Genomic DNA, 17,915 nt, shown 5'->3' with positions numbered 1-17,915 from the left:
ATGTTCAGAGCACCGGAGCTCAGACTTATGTAGTAAAGCCCATAATCTACAAGCCCCCGTCTCTGTGTTGTGTGCAATTGTCATTAGCATGAAGTCTTATGTTGTGTGTGTATTAGTTGCCCTTCCAGCCCTTCCACACATGTACATATATGAATTGTAAAACATCCACTATATGCAGCGTAAACATTCCCACGTCAGGATTTACGCCATTGGTTAATGTAATGTAATGTAACGTGTGTTCTTGTAGGACTAGCGTTTACCTTTCTAGATTGTGTATCGATTTATATATGTGCCATGACCTATTCGCTCATACTTCACGGGTACTTATAAAATTTGCGTTTTTCAATCACGTGTGAATGAGCCCTTAGACTCACAATGAAATCAGCCCAGTAATATCCATCGCCCGGCTTCCCCGACTTACACTACAGATTGTTTTGCTGTCCACTCTCTGTAATGAGAACAGGACGTGGCAGAGTTTCAATTACCGCCAACTCCTATCAGCATGGAAAATATTAACACTCAATACTGATCAGCATGAAATTGGCCATAACAATAACACAGCAACGCAACGTAAAGCGTAGCCGTCATACTCCACAAATCTGTGAAATGGACACAATATTCATTTGCAACTTTCACCTTATTTTGAAAATCAAAACTCCAGTAGATTATTTTCTTTTTTGCTTTAGTATATAATGTTGTGAAATGTATTTTTCTAACTTATACTGGTGATATAGTATATATGCAATGGAAAGACAGCTAGAATAGATTTCCTACAAATAGTGTTTGATTTGTACATAATTCTACAATTAGTTTAAGGTCTGACTAGGTTCCAACATTAATGGGAAGGTAACGTTGATTGTACAGTATTATCATTATGTGTCCGTTTTAAGGAGACAATAAGGAGGCATTATTTGAGAGATACTAACCACAACATACATGATAAACAGTGAAGACAAAAAGTTTAAAATTCAAGCACTCCACCACCTTAGCAGCTCTCTAATCAGAGGTCAGGACCTAAGTGGGGACAGACTCAAAATTCCTCAGGCAGAGACCTTCTAAAGGGTCCAGGAGAACTGTCATTCGGATGGTAACACCCGTGGGTCACATAGCTTGAGCCGCAGAGCAGGTTGTAGACTGTAATTAGGTAATGGAGCAGGCTTTCAGGAGAAGAACCACAATACTTTGCTATATAATATATATAGATCCCCGATTGGACTTCCCTTTAACATTGGCGCTTATTGGCTAAGTACTCTAAGTGTAAGTACAAGGAAAATATTTACACAATGTGTAGGGTTCCCATCGTCTCCATTCTCCCAGAAGAGTCCAATTTTTATCCATTCGAAATGTTTCATTCACAATGTTCCCGATGTCCAGCAAGATAAGAGGATCCTATAACTGTTTTACCTTATGGGACACATAAAAGAAGGGATTTTATGGTCTGATGAGAGTCCCAGCTTTTCATTTCACTGTTATATCAAACTCAGCAGCGATTCTGCGATTGGAAGTTAATTAATGTGGAGGGTTGAAACAGCAGGCGCTAGATTAAAGCACAAGTAAGAAATAAAACATTTATGTTTATAACATAACAAAAATATCACCCAATATAAGACCTCGGTGTAGATGTCACCGAGTCCCAGCTAAGGAGATGAGATGTTTTATTATCTTTATAAATAAATCGCTGTTTCCTTCTTCCAGATGGGGATGAAATAAAAATGTGAATTAAGCTGTCAAGTCGCAGTGCATTTACAAACAAGTCAATCTTATAATAAATAAGGAAACATGAATAATAAGAGACATGTATGTATCACCTTCTGGTGCCTCTTGCTTACCCACTTATTATAGTATTGTATGAAATGTGTTAGAAACTCAGATTCAGGAGGAGGGTCAGGATTCCATCATGTACAGATCAAGCAGGTTTGTTTCAGACTGATGGCACAAAGCAGTGCCCCCCCCCCAAAAAAAAAAACACAGTGGGTGCACCCAATTATACTGCAATAACAGCAGCCCTATTCTGTTTCAGTGAGAGCAGTTGATGTGTGAATGACACTCTGCCATACTCCATCGGACTGTTCCAAGAGAAGGAACCTTCGACATATAGAGGCCGTACATTTTCCTATCATATGCTTATGTCTGTGATTGCGAGATGATTAGACGAGGAGGACTATTTGTCACAATGCTGGAGAGCTGGGCGCAATGATGATGATGACTGCCAGCAGCACTATCTCGCCTCTCCTGATTGGCTGATTGCGTGTTGACCACTCCGACTCATAGCACTTGACTCGTTAACACTGCGGTTAAATTATACGAAGTCGCGGCCATCTATTCACATTGCGTAACTGATATTACCATTTAGGCCACTAAAAGAAGATTCACCTTTGACTTGTAAAGGGGAAAACAACAAAAGTTATTTAATTTACTTAATTTTTTTATTTAATTTAATGCTATTTTAATTTAATTTACTTGTAGTTGTATTTTATATTTGGGTTTGTATTTTGATTACATTTTATATTGAATAAATATAAAATGTATAAATTCATCTTTGTTAATAACGTCAGACAATATTCTCCCATGTGTACATGACACTTTAATATGTGCTTTAAATGATAAATTATATTATGTGAGAGGGTGCTCTCCAAACCAAAGAGACAAACAGTTTACAATGTGGACTTGGCCACAGGATTAGAGTTGGATATTGGAGCACTCCAGTCCACTAGCAATCATAAAAATATCTAATCCTCTGCCTAAGTCCATATTGTAAAATATTTCTGCAAGCAAACTGATTTATAGAAAATACAGTTTATTACAACTAAATAATTATTAAACTTGAAATGGATGATTTGCTTCAAGTAATAAAGTCATTAAGTTTGAAAGCGTTTTGTCCTAATACCTCGTTCTGGACCCACTGGGAGCCTAGAAGTACAGATGAGAAAAGGACAACGTCTTACACTCAGCTATACGGTATAGCTACGATGGGGGAGCTGTCATTGGCTAAGTACGCTCTTATATAAGCCTAGGTCATTGGCCTCAGCTTCTTTTAAGATGTATCTTCTGCCTCTTATAGGGTGTTTGTCTGTAGCCTAATGGGTGATGTGCCCAGCCCTGGTGAGTGCCCGCTATGGTGGTTGGAAGGTGGTCACACATAGTATACATAAGACTGGAGTTTAGTCCAGATGGTAAGAGACTGTTTGACAGTGTTCTGAGTGTTGCTATCCGGGCTACACGTTCCGCTGCTCTGCATCGGCACCCCCCCCCCCCTTACCTCCCTACACCAAATCTCTATGCCCTACAGAATACAATTTAAATTAATTTGTGTGTCTTCACCTAAAAAGCTTCTTCTATCTCCATGTCCAACCTCAGCTTCCTCCACATTCTTCCCGTTTCCTCCTCTCGGCCAATGACCACCAACTTAACTCCCCTCTGGTAACCAAGCCTCACTCCTGTCTGTGAGACTTCTCACCTCCCTCACTGTATCAGACCCTTCCCAATCCTTCAAACTCTCCCTAAAGATCCACTAGATTACCGCAGCCTACCAGACCACTGCCTAACCCTTCCCTACCACCATCCCACCAACTCTCCCTAAAGATTCACCAGATCACCACAGCCTACCAGACCATCGTCTAACCCTTCCTTACGGCTATCCCAAAAACTCTCCCTAAAGATTCATCAGATCACCACAACCTACCAGATCACCGTCTAACCCCATCCTAACATCATCCCACCAACTCTCCCTCTTCCTGAAACCCTCCAGATCTCACTCTCCTCTTGTCATCCAGTTTTGCTATATTATACCTCTTTTATGTTCCCCAATATATCTCTACCCAGTGAAGCTTTATTCACATTATCTCACCCAATTTTCTGTGACAATACTTATATACTATATTAATACGTATTATACTTATATACTATATTATACTATATTAATACGCATTATATTACTCTCGTCTCTTCTCAGTCACTAGTGCGATGTAAAGTTACTTGAATTGCGTCTACACTTTATATTTCTGCTCAGGACGGTGCTGCTGAAATTTGTGGAGCCTTAAAAATAAGCATTAATAATAATAATAATAATAATAATAATAATAATAAAAGGGAAAGTAACAAGAACTGTGGCCCAGAATATACTATATAACTTCCAGTGAGGCACTGCTTGCACTGAGCACTTTATACGGAAACGTGTATTTATATGAATACAAAAACCAATGTAATTATAAGAATAAAATGTGCGATAGTGACACGTGTAATAATGACAGTCCTGATTTTCTTAAACTCATGATATATTAAAGTCATAGATAACGCTTGGACAGACAGTGTTTTAGAGGCAAAATGGAAATGGCCACGTGATGTTTGCACCTTTTTGGTCACACAATGAGATTAGGTGTAATTAGAGCTAGAAGCTGCAATTTGTCATCAAGGCAAAATGATGTTATGCTACAGAGGGGTGGAGATGTCATCTGTAAGACATACAAACATGATGCACAGTACATATACAGTAAATGGCCATTCTAGTGTATAAAGTGATACACAGTGTTTGTGGACTATTCCGTGAATGGGAGCCGACCAGGCAGCAGAGTCCTAATAACTCTACACCTGGCGCACCTTGTGGCACCACTAACTATAGCATACAGAGAAGAGGCGGGGGGTCTTCTGCGCTATGAGGAGGTTAGTCCAGCTGTGCCAGACCTTACTATATTAGTCATACAGTAATCATCACTGACTTAACATGAGCCCCCTCATCTGTGAGACCCTCATGGAGACCAGACGAATGATACAGAACTGTGTCTGCCTCTTCCAGTCTGCACATCCTGTAATCTTATTTATAACATTGTATTGAATTACTGGCAGAGCCCAGAAAGACGTCCAGACATATATCAGGTGTATACAAGACCGGTGTTACTAAGCAGCTCAGCAAAGAAACTGTTTCCCTATAAATGACTGAATGACTGTTCTTACAATACAAATGTACATTTATTAAGCTGTTCAGTACGTCCTACATAATACAGCTCTGTGCAGTATTATTATAGGTAATGATAACACAGATAGATTACTAATGGGGCTGGTCATGATCCAGGCCCCTCACTCAATATAGGCCCACTAAGTGCCTCTAAAAATAAACTTTTATGATTTTCTGGAATTATATTTCCTGCATCTTTTTTGTTGTAATTTTTCACCTTTTTTTTCATCTTCAATTTTTGAAAGATTATCAACTGAAAATGATACAATATATTCATGCTAAAGCAATTTATAGATAAAGAAATAAAGAGTTTGCAGAGGAGCAGGATGAGGGACCAGATGTCACAGTGTACCTCATTCTGTGGGCAGGTGCAGATATTGAGGTTTTCTTTGGAGAGTGAGATTACTGAAATAAGAGAAAGCATTGGAGAGGGAGCAGTTTTAGGGGTGGTCCTATCCAGGGCCTGATTAAGGGTTCTGGCCGCCCTAGGCTAATACACCCATAGCGCCCCCCCCCCCCCCCCCCAATCATTAAAGGGAAATTCAGGAGTATTTTCCAGCAAACAGATTTAGACAGAATCTCTTATCTGTTCTTGCAGCTTTGCTGTCGTTTAGCTGTCTTCTGGAAAGTTGTGTCCTGTATTGGAAATGTGCGCACATTACAAACCCTCAATGATTAGACTCTTTAGAGAGCATCCTCATGAACGCTACACAATGCAGAGATCACACCTCACAAGCGGCCAATTCATGATCCCCCAGCCATTTCATCACAGCGCAGCGGCCAATTCTTGACTCCCCTGAACAGTGTTCCCCTTCAAAACACACACACTCTGCCCCTCCCCCTTCTGCTTAAACACACATCTACTTACCTGTTTTCTCTCCCACCGGCAGCCAACTCTTCTTACTGCAGCTCCTCGCTGACACAGTCGGGACAGTGAATGGGGAAGAGATGGGAGGAGGGACCTACAGTGTGGAGGAGGGGCGCCTCCGTGCACATTATCAGTAGTAAGCAAAAAAATTTTTTTTAAAGAAAATCTTAAATGCTGCCAGCGCTACACCCCCCCAGGTCCCAGCGCCCCAGCCTATTGGTTGATCAGGCGCTGTCCTATCCAAGCCTAGCGACACCCCCCCCCCCCCAGCCCCATTTCCAATCTGGTGAAGCACATAGATTTTGTAACATCTAAGAGTTGGCGGTCTTTGAGTCACTTCCGATACTTTAATTAAACACATTCTGCACACCCACTATGCACTTTGGCAGGGGAGTACTCTTGCAGCGTACTCTGAGCTATGGAATCCCAACATTTATCCATGTAAAATCTGAACAAAACAGTATCCACTCTGACCCAAGCAAACCACGTCCCTGATTCTCACAAACCACAGTCTGCAGAATCTTGTCCTCATTCTGACAATTTACACACACGCAAAGCCCCACCCACTTCCCTATAGGCCCCACCTCTCCCAAGAACCTCAAATCCTTTCTCCTTGACCTCCTCTGCCAAGAACCACTTCCCTATCCAGAGTTGCTTATGGTTCTGTTTACCTGGGGAGCCTGCCGGAGCAGGAAGACTGGGGTTCAGATATCTACCAAGATGGTAGGCAGCTTTTGGGCCTAGTGGCAACAGTTAGACCATTGCAACTGTTTGACCAGGGGGGTGTTTTTGGAAGGAGCTGAGTGATCTATAAGGATTCGTTGCTCCACTGGGGAGTGTGGTGAGGTGTATTTATCATTTTGGCTATTGATTGCAATTGTAGATCATCTGTTGTAATAAAGATACAGTTGTATCCTTCCTATCTGTGTGATCCCGAACCCTTAGATCCCAGGACTTTCCTCTCAGTGCCTACCCTAACACACTGTGACTGTCAGCATGCTGTATGCTGTGACATGTTGTTCACTGACATTCCATTCTCTGGTAGTGGGAACTTTGTTTGTGTTAATATGGAGCGCTGCACTCCATCTCCCATCTTTGTAGTGGTGTCCTCTGTGATCTAGTGAAGACAGGAAGTGGGGCAGCCTCCAGCCGTCCGCATCACTTTACTCAGCACAGACAGGAAGTTTGGCTCTCAGCAGGTTCTTCCAGTGACAATTGAACTGTAAAAAGGTTATAACTAGAGCTGCATCATTTCTTGTGTTCTCTTACTTTTATATAGATATATAAAGTGACCAGAGGCACAAAAATACATGTGAGCAACCTGTTTTCTGACATTGCCCACAATATAACCTTACTACCATCTGCATATATGAATGTACTATAATAGTTAAGCACATTAACTGCATAAGCTTGTCGTACTGCCTGTCTGCTGCCGTCAGTATCAACTGTGTACAACTGTATATATGTATATATCATCTGTTACAACAAGTTTTGAAATAAAACAAATTGGCACCAGTACCTATCTTCAAGCCTTAATAAGAGGCCTGGATGAAGTGAAACGGTCACCCGGGTAGAAACCTGAGGGACTATTTACAGACCCCAGTCTGTAGCAGACCTGCTATACCCCCCTTCCCCCCTGGGCATAATCACATCAGCAGTTCTGCTGAATAAATTGTCCTCTAGTTCCCCCTGGCAGAGTTAATGCTGATGAAACACTTCCCTGATCCTCAGCCGCTCAGCCGGATGCTGGCAGACAGTATAACGTTCGCCTGACCTTGCACCTCTCCTGGTTGTGTTTAACAGACAGTAAATGCACCGTAACTCCAGGATTTAAATGACTGGCTTATTATTTGCTTATCATTACCAAGATGATTGGCAAATAATGAGAATGAGACATACTGAGAACACAATGTGAGATCCAGGGATGAGAAGAATTGTGCTGTATTAAACCTTTTATGTTCTCAGAAAAATACAATTACACTCAGATCAGGGTTTTTATTTCATTGTCATTACATTGTTACATTGTCTCAGGCCTCGCTCCTCTTCCTATTGGCTGATTGAGGTCGGTATGAGCAGTTCTACCAACCTGGACATATTTGTACAAGCCTTGGATTGTACAATTATAAAAGCTGAGTAACAGCTTTTAGCAAAATGAATGTATATGACGAGAGGGGAACAGGTAAGTAGTCTGAGTAATACAGTGCACATTTATGCAATGTTATATGACATTACCATGTTATTGCAGCAAAAAACAATTAAATAACAAACAGCTCTATATACTGTAATTTATACCTGAGATACTTGGTCCTGGGAGGACAGACCTACTTATTGCTACTTACAAACTTGCAAACAATTAGGGCCTGATTCATAATCAAAAGTGCTGAAGATATGTTTCTTTTTTTATATTTTTATTTACTTTTTTAAACCTAATACATTTATGGAAATGTTTTCAATGTGTACTGTATATAATAATACTTTTTGCAGTTGCACTTAATTGCAAACTTGTTTTCTGGCTGCATATGTGGTGGTCGAGTATTGATGGGAATCCTTCCCTTACCTTGTCCTCCAGACACGAGTCAGGTTCTTTTCTGTTCGGATATCCGGTGGTCAGGAGATAAATACTTCAATGAAAGGGACAAGGATTGGTCAAACAACTTGGGTTTATTGAGAATGCGGTAAGGATAGTTTCAGTAAGACAACGCGCCACTGACCCCTTCAGCTCAATAGTAATGACAAAATAATGCGTCTGATCAGCATAGAGCACACTAGCATTTAACATATGACATACACCTGGTGAGTATAAGGCAGAATAACGATAACATCTTCAATGCACATTGTCTAATAAGGCACACTGGTAATCACAGTTACTACTTTCACGTTAACAATATCTGACTGGTGATGATGCAATAACCATCAATAATAACCCATCAAGACTCTTACGGTCACTACCGCGCCCACTAGAGGGCTACTTCTTATTCAGGTGTTTGGGGTACCGTGCTATTCCCTATGGGTCAGGCGCCCCACTTTTAGCATCTACTGCTGAGTTAACTTGAATTGTAGCGGTACCACTAACACTGAATGTCACACCTTCAATATTAATAAATCAATTCTTAGGTAAATTACATAACATTAACATCCATCTCAACATTTGGTGCACCAATATTATCCCCTGTAACGTTACCATATTTTCCACTCAGTCCTGGGCTGACCTGTGCACAGGAATTTGGTAGTGTTCCAATGTCTTGCAGAGGTTTCCATCAAGGGTTAAGTATTATAGTAGAAAGCAGGGCTGTTGCTCATTTCAGCCACAAGATGGCGCTGTTCTCTCAACAGTCAATGAATCTCTATCAGCACATGTGCTCTGCAACAGGGTATAATGTCCAGATATCAGCACACACACAGGATATAGCTGAAACGACCGTCTTAATTGTTCCCTGCAGCATGTGTAAAGGTATGATCTGGGGGAAAAGCTCTCACAATCCTTCCTTGTACAAGAATGCAATGTCAGCTTTGGATAGATTCTCTCATCACTCTTCCCTCTGACTCTGGGGTGTGTGCAGTAAACTGTAGGCTAGGGTTTTACCTTGAGACGGTTCTGCAGTTAGTGGAGACTGTCTTTGGTGCCCCACTGCGTGTCCCCAGCTGTTCTCCGTCTGCTTTGCTGGCAATTTCACAGTTCTGGCAGCAGCTTATCTTCTCTCTGCTCGGCTGCACGTCCTCCCCCTTGTTCCTTCTACCATGCTGCTCTCTCTCTCTCCTCCTTCCTGCACATCCTCTTCCTGTTACTCCCCCAGCCAATCACTCCTGGGCACAAGTTTTCAGGAGCACAATTAACCCCTTGTAGCCCTGCGTTTTAAAAGCGTTTATGCACTCCTCTGTGCTGTTCAACAGGGCTTTGGGGTACCACACATACACAACCGTCATCAGGTCGTTTCTTACACCTGACCTGTAGCTGGTGCAAGTGATACAACTGAAAAACACGTACCTGAGAGGTGTCCGGAGCTTGAAGCATGATTAGTTTAAGAAAAAATGTGGCCCTAATGAGTGGTATTTTAGGAGAAAAAGGAAACGTTGATATTTAAGCAGTGAGCATATTAACGTGGAAGTTTGTAAATGTCTTTGTGCAAAACTAAACATGCAGCTAGTCTATATAATTTACAAGTAGTATATTACCTTCAGTGACTACAGATATAGGATGGACTTTCACAGAAATATTGCATCACTCAGAAGCATGCAGTAAGCAACCTATGACTAACTTTCAGATAAACCACAGCTGTTCTGACATAGAAGAAAAAGGTAATGTAGTTTGTTTGATATTAAATATATTGTTTTTAATTTAGGTCGCTTTCAATTTCCATTTGATTGTTCACATACTAGTTTTCAACCTATATTTGTTCGCAGAGCGTTATCCACAGTCATATAATACTCAGTCACATGGAACATCATTCCCTAAGGCAAATTCTCTACCTTGCTCACATACTAAAAGGTGCGCTAAGCTTGCTGGAAAGAGAAAATGATCTTTCACTGTAGAAGAGCAGCCCTGGCTATGCGCCATGATAATATGGATGTTATGGTGCTGAATTATGGAGAAAACAATGGGAGATATCTGCAGCAGCTGAAAGTCCTGAAAGTAAACAGACATAAGGTCATAGATCTGTGTATCCCTCCAGCACAAATCACTAGAGAGGGTTAGGGAGGCGATGAAGCTGTTTGGAGGAAGTGGGAGAGGACACTGCAGGAACATCTAACTGTCTCCTGGTAGGTCTTTGACGTACAAGAAAGGGTAGTGAGATGTTCTTTCAGATTTTTATTTTTGCCTTTAGTGTTCCTTTAATTGCCTCTTGGATCTGTTAATCGCTGTAAACTGCCTGAGATTTCTGAACAAACACGGGAAGCAACTGACACTCAGAGAGAGAATTAAGCAGATGTTAGTGTAAACTATTTCGACACATTAAATATGGTTTGGCTGTGACTAAAAGGGCTTTGAAAGACGGATTAACAAAGAGACTTTACTTTTTATCTGCAAAACAAAAAGGAAAAGCTTCCTCTACTCCAAAGCCCCATCCATTTCTGGAATGAGAACAGAGTGTTGGGGATTTCACTGAAACTCACCTTGTCAGTCATTGATGTGGATTCATTACCCATGTGTGACATACGGAAAATACATCACAGGAGGCAAGAGAAGGCAAACAGCCCGTAAATGGGGGTTTATTTAACATCTATGTTTCTATTTTTAAAATATTTAAAATAATGTGACAGCTGTTATATCCTGTTGTTTAAAATGAAAACTATTATAACAAAATAAGTGATATCATCTAGATTGTTGTTGTTGAACGATCCATTAGATAATCATATATATCAAATAGTCGTATGCACGGGGTCACTGTACAGTTCGGGCGTGCCGAGATCCAGAGCACGCAGCAGGGTCCGATCCAAGCTCTGCTCCAGCTACAGGTCAGGTGTAAGTGCTGATTACTAGAGATGACGGCTGTGTATACAGCTAGAACATGTGTGTCCAATCAGGAGCAACTGTAACAATATAATTTATGTACAGAAGATTTAATAAAATCCTAATAAATTTTATTAAGTGTTACATGTGAACTCTTTTGTCCATATATACGTGTTTTGCTGCAGAGCTCCACGGAACAGACATCCACACCCAGTATACCCAGTATACCCAGTCTACTGAGTACACCCAGTATACCCAGTACACCCAGCATACCCAGTACACCCAGTATACCCAGTATACCCAGTACACCCAGTATACCCAGTATACCCAGTATACCCAGTATACCCAGTACACCCAGTATACCCAGTACACCCAGTACACTCAGTATACCCAGTACACCCAGGATACCCAGTATACCCAGTACACCCAGTACACCCAGTATTACCCAGTACACCCAGTATACCCAGTATTACCCAGTACACCCAGTATACCCAGTATACCCAGTATACCCAGTACACCCAGTATACCCAGTATTACCCAGTACACCCAGTATACCCAGTATACCCAGTACACCCAGTACACCCAGTATTACCCAGTACACCCAGTATACTCAGTATTACCCAGTACACCCAGTATACCCAGTACACTGAGTACACCCAGTATACCCAGCATACCCAGCACACCCAGTACACCCAGTACACTGAGTACACCCAGTATACCCAGTACACCCAGCATACCCAGTATACCCAGTACACTGAGTACACCCAGTATACCCAGTACACCCAGTACACTCAGTATACCCAGTACACCCAGCATACCCAGTATACCCAGTATACCCAGTATTACCCAGTACACCCAGTATACCCAGTATTACCCAGTACACCCAGTATACCCAGTACACCCAGTACACCCAGTACACCCAGTATTACCCAGTACACCCAGTACACCCAGTATACCCAGTATTACCCAGTACACCAAGTATACCCAGTATTACCCAGTACACCCAGTATTACCCAGTACACCCAGTATACCCAGTACACCCAGTATTACCCAGTACACCCAGTATACCCAGTACACCTAGTATACCCAGTACACCCAGTATATCCAGTACACCCAGCATACCCAGTACACCCAGTATACCCAGTATTACCCAGTACACCCAGTATACCCAGTACACCCAGTATATCCAGTATACCCAGTACACCCAGTATACCCAGTACACCCAGTATACCCAGCTTCCCTGAACAAAAATAACCCAGGATCCTCGTACTTTTCCCTTAGAGCTAGATGGGCTAACCCACTGGTGGGCAACAGGCACCCTGAGTGTTCATCGGTCGCCCCCCAGATCTTATCAGAATGAGGGCAGCTAACACCTCATCACATGACTTCCTCTGTACTGTGCAGGTAGGTCACACGACATACCTGGAGGAGGAGGTAGGTGTGCACTGTGCTCTCCCCCCTTCCTCAGTACAGTGCAGGGAGGTCACACAACATACCCAGAGGAGGAGGTAGGTGTGCACTCTGCTCTCCCCCCTTCCTCTGTACAGTGCAGGGAGGTCACACGACATACCCAGAGGAGGAGGTAGGTGTGCACTCTGCTCTCCCCCCTTCCTCTGTACAGTGCAGGGAGGTCACACGACATACCCAGAGGAGGAGGTAGGTGTGCACTCTGCTCTCCCCCCTTCCTCGGTACAGTGCAGGGAGGTCACACAACATACCCAGAGGAGGAGGTAGGTGTGCACTCTGCTCTCCCCCCTTCCTCTGTACTGTGCAGGGAGGTCACACGACATACCCAGAGGAGGAGGTAGGTGTGCACTCTGCTCTCCCCCCTTCCTCTGTACTGTGCAGGGAGGTCACACGACATACCCAGAGGAGGAAGTAGGTGTGCACTGTGCTCTCAACCTTCCTTGGTACAGTGCAGGGAGGTCACACGACTTATCCGGGGGAGGAGGTAGGTGTGCACTGTGCTCTTCCCCTTCCTCTGTACAGTGCAGGTAGGTCTCATGCCTCCATCACGCCTCGCCCACGCCTCCATCACGCCTCTCCCACGCCTCGATCATGCCTCCATCACGCCTCGATCATGCCTCCATCACGCCTCGCCCACGCCTCCATCATGCCTCCATCACGCCTCGCCCACGCCTCCATAACGCCTCGCCCACGCCTCGATCATGCCTCCTTCACGCCTCGCCCACGCCTCCATCACTGTACAGATGGGTGCCCCTGCTCGGTAAGGTGCGTTAATGATGTCAGATTGCGCAGATCTGCGCCTAAGAAGCCGCCAGATACATTTTGTGAATATTTGATCTTCAGATCGTGATTCTACTTATCCCAGCCAGGAATCACCTGTGTCCTAATAGTGTCAGTCTGTGCAGCTGTCAGGAACTAGAGACCACATCACAGCCAGAAATCCTCAGACAAATAAAGACCGTTCCCAGCTCCACATGACACATCTCATCCTGATCATCCCCAGCTCAGATTGCAGTTATTAGACTCTCGACTTCAGTAATCTGCGATCCACGTGGAGCTGATCTCTGCTGTGTAATCGGAGGAGATTTCTGGCTGTAAGGAGGAAATTGTAGATACTGGGGAAAGTGTTTAGCAAATCTCTATTATTTCCAGCTGCAGAGGAGAATTATAATACTGAGCAGTCACCCTCACGGTGACTTCCCAGTCTCAGGCTCCTTGTGTAATACACAACCCTAGTGGCAGCCATTGTGCAGTAATATGAATATGATTTAGAGTAGTACTCAGGTGTAAGTGTAACTGAAAAAGTTGCACAAATCTGCAGGCGTATGTGAGCTGTATTCAGAGAGGAAGATGCGTTCAGGTTTCAATGAGCAGCAGATGCGTCCATTTGACAACAGACACACCTACAGACACACCTACAGACACACCTACAGACACACCCGTTAGACACTCCCCTCAGACACGCCTCCATACAACCCCCTTATATACACACCCCTCAGTCACGCCTACAGACAACCCACTTATATACACACCCCTCAGACACGCCCACAGACAACCTCCTCATACACGCCCCTTAGACACGCCCCCATCAGACACACACCCTCAGACACGCCCCTGAGACATACCCCCCATCAGACACACCCCTCAGACACGCCTCTCTGACACACCCCTCAAACCATTTCTATAAAACATCATTTAAACATACCTAGCTAACACTTCCTGACATGAGGGCAAATAAACCCACTTTTTATCTTTGCTACAATACGCTCAGCAAATCTAAGTCTCAATAAGTTTCTGCCAATCACTTGCAAACCTCTGATTATAAGCGGATCGCTAGTTCGGGTGTTTGTCCTCATCGTCCAGTACTTACACCTGCCCCTGACCACCCACAAATAAGACCGCTTTTTTTAGCCATATATGCGAGTACGTCCCAGTACGAATTTGTACGCAATTTCCCGCATTAGAACATCCCTTCCTCCCCCGTCGGCTCCTCAGGTGTAAGGAGTCGTAACTGCTAAGATATTGCAGATCTTAATAGTCACTGTGCGCACATTCAATTTCTGGACGTGCGCAATGTGAAATAAACAACAGATACGGCACACAGATGGATCTATGCCTCACTCTGAATCAGGCCATATAAATATAGATCGATAGATAGATAAATATGCAAATTTCATTAACAATACACCTCCCAAGACACTTACCTATCTGCGAAGGATGGAGAAACTGTTGTGGTCTCTGCCGGGTAGAACGAAGTGACAGCCAATTTCTGGCAGCAGAGAGAACCAATCCATAAAGCCATCAGTAGATCTTCATCTGCATAATGTAGCACAATTCTTCCCTCTCAGCTAATTAGCAGTTTCTGAACTGAATAAAAAATTATAAATGACCTACAATTCTCCACAGAAACCGTTTTACATTCTCTAACTTATCCATTATATTTTACATAGATTTAACATCTAGAGCTGTATTCTCAGCAGATACATTGGCACAGTGGTTAGCATTGCCACCTCACATCGTTAGAGTCATAGGTTCGATTCCAACTGTGGCCCTATCTGTGTATTTGTATGTTCTCGCTGGGTTTCCTCCCACAATCCAAATATATACTGGTAAGCTAATTGGCTTCTGATGAAATTAACCAAATCAAGTTTGTGTGTGGGTGTATGAAGATAATATAGATTGTAAGCTCCACTGGTGCAGGGACAGATGTGAATGAAGAATAATTCTCTGTTAAGTGCTGCGCTTCAAAGGATACTGAAGGCAGAAATGGAAAATCGCAGCCAGTGCGCACTTTAGAATCTTTGTAAATAATATGTATTTTATGTGCTTATTATTGTATTCTTACCAGTTATAAGTGGAGGCAATATTGTCATGTTTAATAAAACTCCATGAGAAGGTCAAGAAACATAAGACGTATTCTGACCTTTATGTGGCTTACTTGGGAATAATATTCATGGAGAGACTGTAGCCTTAACTTATTTAATGTGTTATGACCGGATTATATATATCTCTGCCTCAGATTTATGTTCCCTTACTAAAGCCTACTCTATTTTCTTGAGAATAATGGATAATCAGCAACTAATTCCATCGATTGGCCCGGGGTTAGGGTGGACGTTCCACCTCTAGATGACGTCAGTTATTGTTGGTTTTGCCTTTTAATTTTACTGGACACATTTGTTGCGTTATTTATTTTTCTCTAAATCATTTATATCAACTAAGTAAAGTTGTTCATTTTTGTTGCCCTTTGGACACAGAATTGCTCTGTGGATACAATTATACACAATAGACAGAGCTGAGCTGTAACGTGTGCAAAGGCAATGAAAACAACTACATAAGTCTCACCAATTAAATCTCATGAGATTAATCATTTAAACAATGTTCTATTTTATGCTACTTTGTACAATTTTCCCATAAGTGAATCTCTCTAAAATCTCATTGCTCAAATCAAAGTAGCGATTACCTAACAAAAATAGTACAAATAAATACTCCTATTACAGCCAATGGATGTGATGAAATTCCTACTACTTGATTTGTTTGTAGCTGTCGGAGGTGATGGCTGCACTACTGAGAGATTAAATAGAATCCATGTAGTTTACCCCATAGGATAAAAGTTGCTGCAATATAGCTGACAGATTACTGAGCCACGATGGAGCAGCGTTTAGCAGTTACTAGACCGCACATCGATAACTGAGCCTCTGCCGCTGTCCGTGGTTCTGAATTCTTAGAATACTGTAATCTAGTTTTCCTTGTTTTCTTAGTAAACTGATCATGTATTACTTTCTGTACAATCCCAGGACCAGGAAATGATTAAACGCTGAGTAAGTACACAGCCAGTAATGTAAAGTGCAGTGTGGACAGGTTAATGGGAGAGTGACATGTTTGCCGCTGGATCTCTCCCATGCTGTATGTGTGGGTGCTGGGCTCAGTCTCCTGACCTGTGCTCAGGGCCGGATTAACCCTAGGGCTAACTGGGCTACAGCCCAGGGGCCTCGGGCATCCAGGGGGCCCTTGAAAGTGCTCAGCGGCATTATTGATCGGTCGGGGGCGCCCCCGGCGCTCTCAATGCTGCTGAGCACTTTCACTTCGGTCTTGAAACTTTCACTTTCAACTTCGACTTTCCTCCTTCCCTGGCGCACTGTATTCTCCTTACTGAGGAGATCTCATGAGTCTCACTCTCACGAGATCTCCTCAGTAAAGAGCGTACAGCGTGCTGGGGAAGGAGGTAAGTCGCTTGGGGGCGGCTCGGATCACCGGGGGAGCGGCTCGGATCACGGGGGGGCGGCTCGGATCACGGGGGGGGCCCTCACGGGGGAATGGAGGCCCCCTTATCCCAGGGGCCTCCATCCCCTTAATCCGGCCCTGCCTGTGCCTCACCGGCTGTCTCTGGGGACCACAGGAAGATAGATTATATTATTCCCCAATGAAAACCTCTCCATGCAGGACTGGTAACCGAGGCCGGATCTGCTGCTGACAGCATGAGATAGAGATTGGTAACTTCTGCTATTTCAATGTACTATTTTACTGATGGCCAAGTGGAATAAAAGCACTAAAGCTGTACACAGACCTGTGTGTAACACAGAATAATCACCTCCACCTCTCGCCTGGAGAACACTCAGCTCTGGAACAAATTAGGACATTTGGACCAAACTGAATGAGCCCTAGATGGTGATCATCATGAGGAAAGACTGGAAGTAAATGCACAATGAACTCTAATAAACATCATTTATTCCACTTCGTTAACTCTACAGTTATGGATGCAGAAAACAGATATTGGGTAAGACTGGGAGGAGGTTTAGTGTCATTTTATATATTACTTTTATCTTAATCAAGTCTGTCTACCAATTTCCACTCAAAAAATTAACACCAGCGAAGCAGCCGTCTTGATTTGGGATAACCTGCAAATTATTGTGACTGATATTTACCTAGTGGACAAAGACTCATAGATCAGTTATTTATCTATTGTCTGTGCTTTCGGGAGATTGGATCGTACACTTTGTATTTCTAATTGTGACTGAATAACTTATAAATAACTTATAGTATAAATTCATTTCACTGCGCAATGTATATAATTGCAGATGTACTTATTTTTGTATTGGAAATGTATTTTGTATTGATTTCTGAGGCTGTACAGCCATGGCCAAAAGTTTTGAGAATGACACAAGTATTGGTGTCACACAGTT

At 43.0% G+C, this 17,915-nt stretch overlaps 1 protein-coding gene across 1 annotated transcript in view; it reads left to right on the top strand.

Annotated features, from left to right (window-relative positions):
- Window positions 1-17,915, top strand: part of PDE2A (phosphodiesterase 2A) — a 661,195-nt gene that overhangs the window by 136,753 nt on the left and 506,527 nt on the right. The window lies entirely within an intron of this gene.

This window comes from Mixophyes fleayi, chromosome 2, assembly GCF_038048845.1.
Source record: "Mixophyes fleayi isolate aMixFle1 chromosome 2, aMixFle1.hap1, whole genome shotgun sequence".
Taxonomy (NCBI): Eukaryota; Metazoa; Chordata; class Amphibia; order Anura; family Limnodynastidae; genus Mixophyes; species Mixophyes fleayi.
The sequence above is the reverse complement of the archived record's forward strand: the minus strand, read 5'-3'. Positions and strand labels throughout refer to the sequence as shown.